The sequence below is a fragment of the Ctenopharyngodon idella genome, chromosome 10, assembly GCF_019924925.1.
Source record: "Ctenopharyngodon idella isolate HZGC_01 chromosome 10, HZGC01, whole genome shotgun sequence".
In the NCBI taxonomy this organism is placed as follows: Eukaryota; Metazoa; Chordata; class Actinopteri; order Cypriniformes; family Xenocyprididae; genus Ctenopharyngodon; species Ctenopharyngodon idella.
In genome coordinates this window covers 4,680,933-4,693,281 of record NC_067229.1, presented here as the reverse complement: position 1 = coordinate 4,693,281, position 12,349 = coordinate 4,680,933, and the positions used below count along the sequence as shown (strand labels likewise).

General features: G+C 41.7%; 1 pseudogene; it reads left to right on the top strand.

Moving 5' to 3' along the window:
* The first annotated feature begins 4,913 nt into the window (after positions 1-4,913).
* LOC127519860 (uncharacterized) lies at positions 4,914-9,993 on the top strand (annotated as a pseudogene).
* The last annotated feature ends 2,356 nt before the right edge of the window (positions 9,994-12,349 follow it).

Below are 12,349 nucleotides of genomic sequence, written 5' to 3'. Positions count from 1 at the left end.
TTTGTTACGAGACTGAGAGAAAAAGCGGCAACGTGAATATGGAACTCTAAGAGACCAGCTCATAAGAGACAGGCTTGTTCTTGGAATAACTGATGAGAGTGCGAGACGCCATCTGCTTAGAGAAAAATACCTCACATTGGCAATGGCGGTTGATATTTGCCGCGCTGCAGAGATTATGGACAATAAGTCGAAAACTATGGCGCTGGACCACTCTAGGCCTGGGGAAAGCCTTAATGTGGCAGAGGGACAGCGACGGCGGCCTACCAGCAGGCCATTTGAGCCATTCGCCAAGCCTGCACAGAGCATGAGAGGGACAGGCGAGTGCAGGTACTGTGGCACTCAACACAGACCTGGGCGGGACCAGTGCCCCGCATTTGGGAAAGCATGTGCGGCACTCCCAATCACTTCGCTAAAGTATGCATGAAAAGAGGCCAAAACACATGCCAGTTGCACACTATGGACGCCCCCTCTGAAGAGGACCAAGATGATGATGATGGTGGCGGCAATCTGGGCCAGATATACAAGGCAATGAGCATAGGAGCAGTGAACACACAGGGAAAGAAGTGGTGTGTCAACCTCCCACTGCAGAACGGGCCCCAGAGATGCCAGTTCGACTCTGGAGCAACCTGCAACGTGATGAGCATTAAGGATAAAATGAGACTATCACCTAGGACGCCTCTTAAGCCTAGTCTCACCAGACTGAAACTTTACAACAGTGCTTGGATGAACTCAATGGGCCTGTTCAGCACTCAGTGCGTCATTAGAGGCAAGAGACACAAACTTGACTTTGAAATTGTGAAATCCGGCCAGAGGCCACTAGTTTCGGGTTCCACATGCGAGGATCTCGGTCTGATTCATTTCACTATTCCTGAGGAGCTGAATAGTGTAGAGCACAGCAAGTTGAGCATGCTGACTAAAGAGAGCTTAATCAGCATGTACCATGATGTCTTTAACGGCCTCATTGACTCTCTGCCTGGCGACCTACACTTTGAGCTGGACAGCACAGTGGCCCCTGTGCAGTGCGCTCCCAGAAACGTACCAGTGGCTCTCAAGGCAGCCGTTAAAGCGCAGTTGGATCAGTATGAAAGGGATGGACATTTAGTCACAGTCACACAGCCCACTGACTGGATAAGTAATCTGGTCATAGTAAAGAAGCCAGAGAAACTTAGGCTCTGTATTGACCCCAGACCCCTGAACCGAGCTCTCAAGCGGTCCCATTACCTTATGCCCACCTTAGATGATGTGCTGTACAAACTGCCAAAAGCACGTATCTTCACGCTGGTGGACGCACGGGACGCATTTCTACAGTGCCGCCTGGATGAGGAGAGCAGCCTGATGACTACATTTTGGACGCCGTGGGGCAGAAAACGCTGGTTGAAACTCCCTTTCGGTGTGTCGGTAGCACCAGAGCTGTATCAGAGGAAGCAGCACGAGCTTCTGGTGGGCATGAAAGGAATTGAGCCTATAGCTGACGACATCCTAATAGTGGGCTGTGGCGACACTGAGGAGGAAGCCATCCGAGACCATGACCCTAACCTCACCGCACTGATGGACAGATGCAGGAAAGTGAAATTGAGGCTGAGTCTGAAGAAGCTGCAATTTCGAGTTAAGGAAGTCTGCTTTCACGGCCACGTCCTCTCGGCCGAGGGCCTCAAAGCTGACCCTGACAAGGTCAGAGCAGTTCTGGACATGCCCAACCCCACTGACACTAAAGGCGTGCAGCGTTTCGTGGGGTTTGTGAACTACCTATCCAAGTTCATGCCGCGCTTGTCAGAGGTCTGCGAACCACTGAGGAGGCTGTTGGATAAGGATGTACAGTGGCACTGGCTGCCAAAGCACGACACAGCCATGAAGGAGATCAAGGCACTGATCACAGCGGTACCTGTTTTGAGGTACTATGACATTAACAGGCCTGTCTGGCTGGAGTCGCTCTGTATGGTGACAGGCCTGTTAATGTCATAGTACCTCAAAACAGGTACCGCTGTGATCAGTGCCTTGATCTCCTTCATGGCTGTGTCGTGCTTTGGGCTACTGCTTGCTGCAGGAAGGACAGCCAGTTGCATTCGCATCCTGTGCATTGTCACAAACAGAGCAAAATTATGCACAAATAGAGAAAAAGTGCCTGAGCATTGTGTTTGCCTGCCAGCGATTCCACTACTACCTGTATGGAAGGGGTGATGTTACAGTAGAGACAGATCACCGCCCGTTAGTGTCCATCTTCAGTAAGCCTCTCCTCAGTGCACCAAAGCGCCTCCAGAGCATGCTCCTTACGCTCCAGAACTACTGCCTCAATGTGGTGTACAAGCCAGGCCTGGAAATGTATATCAGTGACACGCTCAGCAGAGCTGCTACCCCACCACAGAGCACAGACACACAGTACAGGCGGGAAATGGTCTGCAGCCTGCAGCAGGAACAGTATGACACCGCAGCAATTCAGCAGACAGACTATCTGAACGTCACCAGCCAACGTCTCTCACAAATCCGACAACACACAGAGAAGGATGAGTGCCTTCAGATGCTCAAGACTGTCGTGCTTGAAGGATGGCCAGACTGCAGAGAGGAGACGCCTATAGTGATTAGAGGGTACTGGGCCATCAGAGATGAAATTAGTGTGCAAGACGGCGTACTCTTCAGAAGCCAGCGTGTTATCATTCCTAAAACGTTGCGACCGGAAATGCTGAGACGGATTCACTACAGCCACGTAGGGGGAGAAGCTTGCTACAGGCAAGCCCGTGACACCCTATTCTGGCCCAACATGCAGGGGGAAATCAAAGACTTTGTGCATCAATGCTCTGTGTGCAATGAGTACGCACATGAACAACAAAAGGAGACCATGATGTCACACCCACTACCCACACGTCCCTGGCAGATAGTGAGCACGGACTTGTTCAACCATGCCGGAAAGGATTTCCTGCTCATGGTGGACCACTACTCTGACTTCTGGGAGGTCGATCTGCTTCCTGACCTCTCAGCTGAAACTACGGTCCTGAGGTGCAAGGCTCAGTTTGCACGCCATGGCATACCAGACCGGGTAATTTCTGACTGCGGATGTCAGTTTGCATGTGGAGCTTTCAGGGCATTTGCGAAAGAGTGGTGCTTTGAGCATGTTACTTCATCACCAAGACACCCGAAAGGCAATGGCAAAGCAGAGTCGGCAGTGAAGATTGTAAAAAGCCTGTGCAAAAGAGCCGCATTTGCTGGTGAGGACCCATGGAAAGCTATTCTCCATTGGAGAAACACGCCCACGGAAGGACTGCACTGCAGTCCTGCACAGCGGCTGATGTCGCGGAGACTGAGAACACACCTCCCTGTGGCGGACCAGCTCCTGATGCCCCGGGTCATCACTGAGATACCGGAAAAAATGTGTGAAGCTGCAGATTGCAAAACTGAACTATGACAGATCAGCCAAAGATTTACCTGAGCTGAACGTCGGCCAGCCCATCAGGATGAAACCACTCCCTGGGGACAGGACGGGCCGGTGGAGAAAAGGGGTGTGCTTGCAGCAGGCGGGCCCCAGGTCCTATGTTGTTGATGTGGAGGGGACAACATACCGTCGCTACAGGGTCGATCTCAGACCAGCGGAGAGAGTCCCCTCTCTGTCATCAGGGCATCTAGAACGTTCCCCGGAGTATCCCAGGGACACACATGCAACAGAAGGGAGCTCTGCGAGCGAGGACAGCCGTGGAGAGACAGGCACCAGTCATGGGGAGGCACCCCATTCATCACAAACCATTTGCATACCACACCGAGAGGAGCAGGGCCAGACATACTCCCGGAGTGGCAGGCTAATTAAGCCTCGGGATAGATTGAACCTTTAAGTGGGTCAAACTAAACAAGAGATGTGAACACTTGAAACAAGAACGCTGTTAGCAGCTGTCATATCAGTATTTGGGTTCAAGCAGCTCTGTTAGGTAAATTGGGTTTTTTTCGGTCATTGTAATAGCCTGTTATCAAGTCGGGGTGTTCGCCGCAGAGTTAACAGGTAGAGTTTAATGAAGTTCAGGTTTGTTGACAATGCCATTTATTGTTTGGATATCTTACTACAGGAAGGGAGATGTTTAAGGGTGTCCTGTTGTACTGCTTAGGCAGCAGCTCCACCTTGTGGGGAAATTGGGTATTGTTCACGTGTAACAGGAAGTCAGCAGTGTTGTTCTACTGTGTGTGCATGTCAGTTCTGAAACAGAGTAATACACGATCTTAATACACAGTTTGTGTAGCATCCTTATTCACCAACATACAACATCATACTCCTGCCAGGACCAGCAGTACTGCTCCCAGCCACAAAGGGGCGCAGGATGCCTGTTGCCTGGAATCTTCCTCCCGGTTGCCAGGGGGCAACCATTGGCAAGAACTCTGTTGTGCTAAGCAATCATTGTTGATGATACTCACCTGTGTAGGGCCCTATTTAAGTTTGCCTTTAGCCATTGTTTTTTGTTCAGTCTTGAGCCTATCTACCTGTGTATCCTGTTGCAAACTGTGAGTCTTTTGTAAGCCGTTGTGCTTGTTTTGTTTTCCCTTTTTGTGACTATCGGAAGCTCTGCTTCTGGTTTTGTTTGTACTTTGTTCCTTATTTTTTGATCTTCTACAAGTAAAGCTACTTCATACCTCTCGCCTTGAGATTATTCCTCTGCACTTGGGTCTAAAATTCCTTAGGTTGAGGGCACATGTTACAACTAGCTGCTTGGTTGCTAAAGTTTTTACATACATTTAATTCCTTCACTGCTAAATCATTAGTAACCAAAGTAGACAACATATCTATAATAAATAAAAAAGGAGATCATGGGCAGTCCTGTCTTATTCAATCGCCAGTTAGATCTTTGTGTATACTGAAAGGGAGAGAAACGGGACAGTTCAGCTGGTGGCTGTGGGGAAATTTCCACTCCATGACGTATATATAAAGCGACCTTCATTCATTTTGGTTGTTTTCCGTGTTGCTCGCATTGGAAGCTTTTGTTTCTACATAATTTGTGTTTAGTTTTCACATGACTTGGTGTGAAAATGATTTCTTTATTTTTATGGACTGCAGTGAATGTTTTGTTTTTGCAAGGTAAGATTAGGCGTACATTTAAGAGATGTTTGTAACAGTTTCGTTTCACCGCTTTCGACAACCGCAGTCTTAAGTGAAACCAGGCCATGGTTACTGTAGGTCAACCATTGTAACCACACATTGACTTAATTTTGCTGCACTACACATAGTTTAAACATGCACTCTAAAAATACTGAGTTAAAAATAACCCACGATGGGTCAAATACAGACAAAACCAGCGACTGGGTCGTTTAGGTAACGATTGGGCGAAGAGCATCCACATACAGCAAAGTTCTATTAAAAACCAAAAACAAAGGTAATCCGAAAAAGACAGGGAAGCACATACAACGACTGACCAGCAACAACTGAGGACAGTGTTGCCAACTGCTTTCAACTGAATGTAGCTAAAACTGGTCGCTAAATGTTGCTAGATGACGTCATAGTGGCGAGTTCACTGATCTATATAAATAAATATAGATCAGTACTCAAGTCTTGGAATCTAGATAAAGTTTGTCCAAGAAGTTGCTATTGAAATTTTGAAAAAAAGTCTCAAAAAGGACAGAGTTGCTAAATCTAGCTACAGAATTGCTAAATCGTCAACACTGACTGAGGAACAGACCTTAAATACACAAAACTTAACAAGCTAATGACACACGGGTGGATGTAATGACACAGCACTGAGTCCAGGCAAAGGTTTATGGGAAACGTATGTGAAACAATGGTAAAGGACTAAGGAGGAGTGCTCTCTGGTGAATATACAGGGCGCTCCAGCTGACAGGTGGGACAGTTAAATGTTTGCCCAACCTGCTGGGTAGTTTCATTTCATCTCAACTTTTGGTTAAAAAATTACTCTATTGGTCACTTAAAATGGACCCAAAATAGGTTGGAAATTAACATTTATTAAATAATAATTAATGAACATTTATTAAATTGCTTATTAAAAAATATCCACCTTTTGATTATTACTGTTGCCACTAGTAATTATGTGTCTGATTTTTAATTTCCAACCTATTTTGGGTTCAGTTGAAGTCAGTCATATAGTCATTTTTAAACAAAAACTGCCCAGCACGTCGGGCAAACATTTAACCCAACCGCTGGGATTGTCCATTTTCAACCCAACTTGGGTTGTTTTTAACCCAGCATTTTTAGACTGTACTGGTAGTGTTTGTAGTAAAACTGCAGTTATACAAATAATAATCAATCAGCCAAAAACCATGGTTGCCACACTTTTACTATTATGCTTTTACTTTAATAAAACCATGGTTATTACATTTTTACTATAATAAAACAAAGGTTAATTTTCGTAAGGGATTCTTGTAGTGTTCTGAGTGTGGAAGTGAGGAAGACCCTATAATAAACTTAAAAGGGGTTTATTGAAGTCAAAAGCTTTTTTTTTTTTAGTAAGGTGATGTATTAATAGAGATTTTTGTATTCAATATTGAATATTACGGGTCTATGAAAATGTACAATAATCACTACTTGCTTGATTGCACCAACAGATATACAGGGTGTGGCAATTTTATGAACGTCCATGAAACTCCTGTATGTTTGCCTGATGAATGAATGTGTGAATCAGAGATGTTCTTCTGCTGTTTGTTTGCATGTGTTATCAGAGAGAGAAATATGACTGAAACTCTTTCTTATTGTATGTTTTTGTCCTAGTTTGCCAGAAGTGATATCTGTTCATTTTTTTCTTTTTCAGGTTCATCTGGTGCTGATTCAGACAGAGTGTCAGTGACGGTGATGGAGGGAGATTCAGTCACTCTATACACTGGCGTTAAGATGAACCAACAAGACAGAATTAAGTGGTTTTTTAAAGACAATCGCATCGCTGAAATCAATAGCGATCAGAGTAAAATCTGTATAGATGATCCGTGTAAAGAGAGATTCAGAGACAGACTGAAGGTGAATAATCCGACTGGATCTCTGACCATCACAAACGTCACAAACACAGACTCTGGAGAATATAGGCTAGAGATCTTCATCAACAGATTCAGTGAAAAGATCTTCAATGTTACTGTCAATGGTGAGTCATTTGTCAAATGTTTAAAAGCAGGTTATTTTTAAATCACATCAGTCTTTATTAGAGCAGTGGCATTCTGCAGTTGTGTTCTGTTGAAGACAACAGTTTCTTATCATAACATTTGTTATTGTTTTTACTTGTATTTTGTAATTAGTCTATTATATCATCAGATTTTTAGCTCTCCAGAAAGTATGTACAATGTACAAAATGTGGACAAATGTTGCTTTTGAGAGAGCACTGAAGTCATTTTTCACTTTTTTTTTTTTTTTTTTTTTTTTTTTTTTTTCTTGTATTATGCTCACAAGTTCCAGTTTTTTTGGAGAGAATACTCTACAATCATCTGTTGGTTTGTGTTTCAGATGTTTCTGCTGCTGAAAGAGATGAAATGAAGAGAAAGTCAGTGAAGGAGGGAGAATCTGTCACTTTAGATCCTGGTGTAATAAACAACCCAAATGATGTGATGACGTGGTATTTTAATCAGATTCTCATTGCTGAAATCACTGGAGATCAGAGTAAGATCTGTACAGATGTTCAGTGTGATGAGAGATTCAGAGACAGACTGAAGCTGGATCATCAGACTGGATCTCTGACCATCACAAACACCAGAAACACAGACTGCTGGAGAATATAAACTGAAGATCAGCAGTAGCAACAGCAATATTGACAGAATATTCACTGTAATAACTGTCACTGGTGAGTATAATTTATTTATTCATTTGATTTCCCCTCCAGTTTTAGAATACGGCTCAATATTTTCATTGTCTCCTATTTGGAAAAAGAGCTTTGGCTTAATATTAAAATAGTATCTAAACAGTCTTTATCATCTTCACGTGCATATCAAAGTTGTATATCAGCATCACAACAAACACAAGCTGTTCTCAAGTCTTTTTATATGAAACATGCATAAAATTTGATATTTTTTCCAATAAACACTGCTGGTGTTGATCTGACAGTGTTGTGATGCTGTTTTAACTTCTCTTCATGAACTCATCAGATTTATTAGTTAAATTAATATCATGAAACTGGCAAAGTAAAAAGGTGTAAATATCAATCAATTATATTGTTAAATACTGAATGGATTATCAGATGATGTTTAGTAACAGTGACTGTCTCTCTTTAGCTGTTCCAGATTCAGTCTCATCTGTAGAAGGAATATGTATTTCTGTTGTCCTGCTGATAATGGTTTCAGCCGCTGGTGTGTTTTGCTCTTGAGCGTCAAGGAAAAAGGAGAAGTGAGTAGTGCAAAAAGCTGATTTAACAAGAATGAGATTTATTGTGTGAAACAAGTCTTTAACAGATGTGAAAATACAAACTTTTATTCTAATTTTAACCAAAGTAATGTGTGTTTAATCAAGTTTTTGTTGTTCAAACAGACATCAGGAAGGAGCACAATCAAGTTCAGGTGAGATACTAACTCTGAATCTGAAGGATCTGAAGGATCATGTGACACTGAAGACTGGAGTAATAATGCTAAAAATGCAGCTTTGATCACAGAAATAAATTATATTTTAAAGTATATTAAAATAGAAAACCATTATTTTAAATTGTAATAATATTTCACTTTTTTTTTTTTTTTTTTTTAATCAAATAAATGCAGGCTTGTTGAGCAAAAGAGACTTCTTTCAAAAACATTAAACATAGTAAAGTGTCCAAACTTTTGACCAGTATTGTATATTACCACCAGTTTAGCAGTTCAAGTATTTTAGTTTTTTTTTTCATGAACCTGTTAATTTAGAGCCATATATGTCCACTTCAGTAGCACTAACATACCCAACTTTATATTTTTACTTTATATATTTTACATTTTATCTATATATATTCATATATAATTTGCCTGATTATATAACCTTAATTTTCTTCCACATATATATATATATATATATATATATATAATATTCTAGCTTATTTTCTGAATTATAGAGTGATAAAAAAGAAATACCCAAAATCCCCTCTATAAAAAAATCCAATGTTCCGATTTTCGTACTAGAAATTTATGCAAAATAGCGCATTTAATTAAATAATGCCTCATTTTCATATTTAAACAACATTTTAGAAAACTTGTAATACAAAATGTTTTTTGTAATTCTTAATTTAATCAGCTCGGGAAGTATGGTGATTATTTAATTTTTTTTTACTTTATTCATACTCACCTTAAGAAAAAAAAAATGTAAGACACTGTGTTAAATATTAGGAAATTAAGTCTACCACACATTCTGCAAATGTTAGGAAAAAAACAAACATGTATTTACTAGTTTTGTATATGTGTAACTGAATTGTTAGATTTCTTTTACCTTCTGAAAATCTGTGTTTTCTTACAGGAGAACGGTGGAGTAGAAAATCAGTCCCCTGATCAGAATAAGACTCTACTGATGGTTCCTGATGGTAACTGAATGAATATTTTGCTGCATAACTTTCTGAAGGTGAACCTTCGATCACATTTAGATTAGATTTAAATAGATTCAACCTTATTGTCATTGTGCAGAGTACAAGTACAGAACCAATGAAATGCAGTTAGCATCTAACCAGAAGGTCAAATAGCTAATGTATATAAATAAGAGTAAATGTATATATAAATATGTGTGTATACAATAAACATTTATGAAGGACAAGTGCAGAGAAGCAAGACGCTACAATATGGACAAAATCTTTGTCCTAATTTCATGCACTGATCACTTTTGAGGTTTTGATGCTAAACATGTCTTTTCATGATATATTGACATTCAAAAATCCCCTCTGTAAAAACCATTAAAATTTCAGAAAACAGTTGAGTTAATGTACTGTTATTAATCTAATTTGACCTAATCTAATGTGGAAAGATGTCTGTAAGTTGTTTATTCTTCTTCAGTGTTTTATTGTTTTTTACTGTTTTTTTTTTTCTTATTATCACTGTACTGTAAAGGTAAACATTTACTTTTCATAGAATAAACAATTTTTTTTCAAAGCATTTTATGTCATCTGTTGAGTTTGTGAGTTTGTTGTTGTTCAAACAGGCACTAGGAAGTGCAATAATCAGTGTCCTATGTTGTGTGTTCTAGGTTCTTTAGCTCTTCTCTGAGTACAGAAGTGTGTATTTATAGCACACCCTGTCCAAGTAGAGTGCTATTCTTTTAGAGAGGTGTGATTTTCTGCTTTGGACACTCAGGAGCAATGATGTTTATGTTACATTTGCCAAAATATCCAGCTTATTGTGTGTGGAACTGTAAACCAGTGCACTCATTATTTAATTTTATTTTGCAAAAAGAATAAAATGAACAATAAATGAAAAACAAAGAAGCACAGTGAATGTTGAAGTTTAATAATGAATGCTGAAAAATTCCATATGATAAATCAAAAATAAAACATTTTAGTTAGGTTTCTGTTTGCTATGCTACTAGCAAACCACTAAACATTTCAGACATCACAATAACATTAAAAGATATGATACAAAGTGAAGACAAAATGGACATATCCTGTCTGAGAATAACACAACATACACCATCAAACATCAACACTGTATAACTAAGAGACAATCAATATTAGTTAGTAAAGTTAGTTGATGTCCAGATGTTGAGTCTGGTTGCTGATGGGATTGTTCAGCACACAGCTGTAGGTGTTTTTATCCTGATATTCCACCTCCAGAGGTAGAGAGAGACTGATGCTGAGATCAGACACACTGATGCTGGACAATAAACTGTTTCCTTTGTACCAGGAGAGAGTCACATGACTCACATTCACAGCTGAACACACCAATGAACAATTTGATGATGAAGAAGAAGAACAGTGTCTGCTGATGACAGGAACAGGCAGACAAGCTGGAAAATGAGAGAATTAAGATAAATCTGGTTAAATATGGGGGGTGGGGCTGGTTACTGTGCTAACTACAGCTAAAAATGTACCCCTAAACCTTACCTAAACCTACCCCTTCCGTAAAATTTAAATTTACTGTAGAGTTTCATTCTTAAATATGTCAAAAAAGGAAAACAAACGGTTACTTATGCCATCAGGTGATTTGTTATACGAGCTTTATGCCTTGTCACTAGGTGGCAACAGTGAAGCTTAAAAAGCAAAGAAAGTCAAGTAGAAGAAGATCATTAGTGACGACATTCCAGAAGGATTGGCTCTGATGACATTCCTAATGGCTGTTTCATTGTAGGGGGCGTAATTTTTAGGGCATGGTTACTGTGGGATGCAGTCAGACACACTTGGACCAAGGTGGAATCACAGTGATGAGTGTCTGAGGTAGAGCCAGGGTGTCAGCGGACTAAGGCGGGGCCAGTGTGACTGAGGACCAAGGCAGAGCTGGGAGGAAGGGAGAAAAGACGAAGCATAATTGAAGGCCCATAAGTCCGTAGCAAAGGCAGGGTAACATCTGACTGAGGCAAAGCCATATAGGGACAATGGAGCCCGGTAGAGCCGTAAGGACAATCATCCTTGGTGAAGCCAAGGGAGGGAGGAGCCAAGGTGGAGCTGACAGGTCGACAGGCCGAGGTAGAGTGACAGGATCAGCAGCTGGATGTGGAGCCGGGGGATCCTCTTGCCTGAAAACCAGAAGACCAATGGGAGATCCACACAGAGTGGAGAAGTCAAGGGGCTGAATTGAGCCATTGGAGGTGGGGCTGTTGGGGTGGGCGGGAACTCTGGAGACACATGAGATTTTAAGCTGGGCGGAATCAGCAGAGGCATAGGAGACTTTGAGCTGGCTGGGACAAGTGGGGACGGGAGATACATGCAAATATCCTCTTCCAATATATGAGCATCTCACCCTCAGTAGTGGGAGTGTGGGCGGAGTGTTCATCCATTCCCTTGTACTCCACTAATAATCCCATGGCAGCACATGATGCAGGTTCACACACCTGGTCAAGCTTACTGTGGGACTTAGGCTCTGTGGCGATGGTTGGCTCTGTCATCTTTACTGGCTTGTGCGTTGTGGCAGGCTCAAGCATCATGTCCATGTAGCAGGATGAGCTCTGGGTCTGGAGTGGGGCTGGTGATGTCCACCATGAGGCAGATGGTAAACACCAATTGTTCACCAGCACCCACTCCACAAACAGTGAAATTTCCCAGAGGGCCATTTTTCAGAGGATTGCATCAATTTCCAGAGGATTGCTCACTGAGGCTATTGAAAAAGAAGATGCACAAACCGGTGCGCAACGTTTTGCTATTGTTTCTGGGTTGAACCACATGTTTCCTGGAAACAGTGTGCAATGCGGTTTGAGATACGTTTTCTCTTGTTTGGTGGGTGGTTTCCAGTGAGCAGTATTAATGTTTACGTGCCAACGTTATATTGCCCTCTGCAGCTCCACTGAGACTTTTCTGGCTGT